Source organism: Macaca nemestrina, chromosome 9, assembly GCF_043159975.1.
Source record: "Macaca nemestrina isolate mMacNem1 chromosome 9, mMacNem.hap1, whole genome shotgun sequence".
Classification (NCBI taxonomy): Eukaryota; Metazoa; Chordata; class Mammalia; order Primates; family Cercopithecidae; genus Macaca; species Macaca nemestrina.
This window is the reverse complement of record NC_092133.1, coordinates 53,567,232-53,571,362: the sequence shown is the minus strand read 5'-3', so window position 1 is coordinate 53,571,362 and position 4,131 is coordinate 53,567,232. Positions and strand designations below refer to the sequence as shown.

Sequence of the window (4,131 nt, the reverse complement as noted above, 5' to 3'; positions counted from 1 at the left end):
ATTCGTTATAATTGATGAACCTAGATTGATACATCATTATCACCCCAAGACCATAGTTTACAGTAGGGTTCACTCTTGGAATTATACTTTCTATGGGTTTTGGTAAATGTGTAATGATACATATTCCCCATAACTATATAACACAGAATAGTTTCACTGTCCTAAAATTCCTTTGTGCTGCCTTACATATTCTGTATTTTTTGGTAAAATGTTAAATATAAAATTACCATATGGCTTAGCAATTCTACTTCTACAAATCTACTGAAGAAGAATAAAACATATATCCACACAAAGATATATTTTGTTAATGCTTACAGCAGTAGTGTTCATAATGGCCATAAACTAGAAATAATCCAAATGTCCATAAATAATAAATGGGTAAAACAAAATGTAGTCTATTTACCATATAATGCAGTACTATTTACTAATAAAATAAACTGCAAATATAGGCTACAATGTAGATGATCCTCAAAAACATTTTACTAGGTGAAAGCAGCTGTTGGTAGACATTTTCCCATGGGTCTGTTATGTTTGTGAATGACTTCCAAGTAAAACCATGGTTGTTCTTTGTTCCAAGCTATTGGAAACAAGATGAAGAAAGAAAGAATGTTTAATTTTGCATAAAGTGTTTCCAGAAATATTTTAAAAGACATGTGGCAATTGAATATAAGAAAAATAAATAAATATATTGGGTAGGGAGTTTGAATATGTCAGGAGTCATTTTTCAGGGTAAAACTAAAATTATATAAAAGAGGCCAGGTGCGGTCTGTCACGTCTTTAATCCCAGCACTTTGGGAGGCCGAGGCAGGCAGATCAGCTGAGGTCAGAGTTCGAGACCAGCCTGGCCAACATGGTGAAACTCTGTCTGTACTAAAAATACAAAAATTAGCCAGGCATGTTGGTGGACACCTGCAATCCCAGCTACTCAGGAGGCTGAGGCAGGAGAATCACTTGAACCTGGGAGGAAGAAGTTGAAGTGAGCTGAGATCGCACCACTCCAACCTGGGCTACACAGTGAAACTCTCTCTCTTAAAAAAACAAAAACAAAAACAAAAAAACCCCCCAAAAAAACCCCCCAAAAAATTATATAAAAGACATCAGAATGGGTGAGGGAGAAGTAGCGGCCTTAATCTTACGATAGAAGGGACAAGAGAGAAAGTTGGGAAGTAATGCTAAAGAAGATAGTACCATCATTGGGCATAGGGGAGAAGCGGTCAGCTCTGGGTCAAGGGCTCTTTGAAAAAGGAAAACTGACCTACTTCCCGGGCCTGAGGGTCTATTTCGCTTAGGCTGAGAAGCAAGGATATTCTGTATTGAATCTAAAGGCTGGCAGAAATCTGGCCGTGCAGAGCAGCCGGGAGGGAACCCAAGAGCTTGCCTAGGGAGTTGGAGTTATTCTCTGTTGATTTCAACTTTTTCATTGTTATAAATCTTCAGTTCAGTTGCTACTTCTATATAACAAAATAACAACAATGGTAATAACAAGTAAAAGTAAAAATGAAACAAAATTAAAAGGCTAATGGCAAACTGAGAAGATATTTTCAGTATATTTTAAAGAGTCTAATTTTCTCAGTCTATAAGAAGAAAAATATGAACAAGAAGAAAAAAATGGATGAAACACATGAAATGGCAATATGTGTGTATCCATGCAAAACTAAAATAAATGGCTAATAATCATGTAAAATAATTCTCACCCTGTTATAATTAGAAAACTATAAATTAAAACTTACATGTTATGATTTTTTTCCTGGGATTTCTTTCCTGTATTCATACACAGCTTGAAATCTGTGAAGATTTAAAAAAATAAACATTTTTTAAAGAGGTGTAAATATGTGTAAACTTTTGGGAAGCAATGTATAAATATTTACCAAAGTTAAAAATATACAGATTCCTTAAGCCAATTAGTTTACATCTATTAATTTTGCCTATACACACACACACACACACACACATACATACACACATACACACACACTACCCAAACTTATGAAGCAGGAAAATACGGTCTGGAGACAGTGATGACAGGAAACTTAAGGCCAACTCCTAGCTGCCTTCTTGGAATTGGCTAAGGAAAACCCCACGCTGCTACCACCAAGTAATGAGGAGCCAAAGTACCTTCCCTCTCTGAACCTCCCCCTATTCTATGTTCTGAACGGGAATGTCTGTCTGTAATTGGCCCATTCTGGAACCTTCATTTGCCTACACTTCATAGGTTGAATGTGTCTGACTCATCCTAGGCAAAATCCTTCATTTGTATAGGGTGTAACCTATCAGAAACCTCTAAAGGGTACTCAGGGGGGTCACCATGCTCTTTTAATTCAATAAAATCCCCCAGGAACATTGCAATTAGGGCTCTTGAGTGGCTTGCTCCAGCCTGCTCCCACTCTTTGAGTGTACTTTTGCTTAAATAAATGTTTGTATTGCTTTGTTCTTTTGTTTGTACATTTTGTTGAATTCTTTATTCAGTGTACCAAGAAACTGGACAACTTACAGTCAACTGGACAACTTACAGTCAAGTCGTTAAATCTAGTAACACATACATGTAAAAAATATTTTGTAACATGCTGATCCAATCAGCAAAGTCGCTGCTGCTCTTGTTTTAGACATTAAGCATTTGCTCGTCCACCTCCCTCATGGACATGTGCCCCTGAAAACAGCAGTCACAGTTAGGTAGCAGCCATGGCGGGAGTCGCAGGCAGCCATTATGTTTTTGGCGTCAAAATATCTGCTGGGTGAGCTCAGCCAACACCAGTGCCTAGTAATGTCGGTTGTCCTAGCTGATCAGTAGGGTAAAACCAGGCATACAGAAGTGCAGGTAAAAGATGTGAGAATGACTGAAACCAACACATAATTAAACCATTCAAATTCAGATATAAAATATTTGTATTTCCTGAGATCTAAAAAAGTCCAAGATGCTTGGCAATTAAAAAAAAATGTTGCAAAGAAATATATAAAACATGATCATATAAACTTAAAGAAAGTAAATGATGTAAATAGCTTAATGGGCACTTAAACTTTTCATAGTTTACTTTGGGAAACTAATATTTTGACACTGGAAAATGGGCAAATAGAGGGTGACATATAGTTTTGCTTTATTAACTTCCTTGTTGATATTTTTCTACAGTAAACACATGTTAATTACATTAATGTTTTTAGTAATAATAAGATGTCATAGAATTTCTGCTGTTCTATGAAGAACTCAATGGAGCAGTTACGCAGGGCTTGGAACGAAAGATGAGAGATCAGTATTTCCTTTTTGAGATCTCAGCTTTGTTGTGAGCAATGCTCATGAGAAGGGAAGAGCTGTGGCTAGCAAAAAACTGGTCTTACTGGATCAGTATCTGCAAACACTGCCATTTTGTGGCATGATAGGTGGGCTATGTTAGAATTGCATGTGAATTTTTTGGAGCCCCTCTGAGGCAAACAGACCAGATACTATTGAGTGAAAGGTCAATCTATAGCTGTTGGTATTCACATTTTAATGGGGTTGCTCTGTCCACATGCTAATGATTTAAAGATAGAAGGGTATTTCTCCAGAAATAGTGATACATGGTGAAAAGTAAGACTGGAGACTTCCACATGATGAAGATCACTACTAAATAGTAGTGTAGAAGATTCGAATTAGCAACATGGTTTAGGAATGGAAGAAACATTTGTCTGGAAGTACCAATGGTAGACAGATCATAGTCAAACAGATGAAGACTGGATAGGATGACAATGTTGGATATAGAGTTCATTTTATTTAGAAATTTTTTTTGAAGCCCAAGGCAAGGCAGAGCAGGAAGAAAGGCAGTTTTCTAGCACATGTAGCTTGTAAGGACATAGAACCCATTTAGTCTTCCCGGAAATTTTGATTTGAGACATTCCCCTCATTTTTCCTTCTAGGCTCCTAGAGAAGATCCATGAAGAACACTCAGAATCTTCTGCTGAACTGCTGTGTCCGGAATTGGTGGCTTCTTGATCTCACTGACTTCATGAATGAAGCCGCGGACTCTCATGGTGAGTGTTATGGTTCTTAAAGATGGCGTGTCTGGAGTTTGTTCCCTCAGAGGTTCAGATGTGTCTGGAGCTTCTTCCTTCTGGTGGGTTCATGGTCTCGCTGTCAGGAGTGAAGCTGCAGACCTTCCCCGT

At 37.6% G+C, this 4,131-nt stretch overlaps 1 long non-coding RNA gene across 1 annotated transcript; it reads right to left on the bottom strand.

Annotated features, from left to right (window-relative positions):
• Nucleotides 1-289: 289 nt before the first annotated feature.
• Nucleotides 290-2,090, bottom strand: LOC105496649 (uncharacterized). Its single transcript, XR_011607435.1, has 4 exons — nt 1,979-2,090; nt 1,731-1,785; nt 1,256-1,451; nt 290-577 (listed from the first exon to the last, which is right to left on the bottom strand). It is a non-coding gene; the product is annotated as an uncharacterized lncRNA (long non-coding RNA).
• Nucleotides 2,091-4,131: the final 2,041 nt, after the last annotated feature.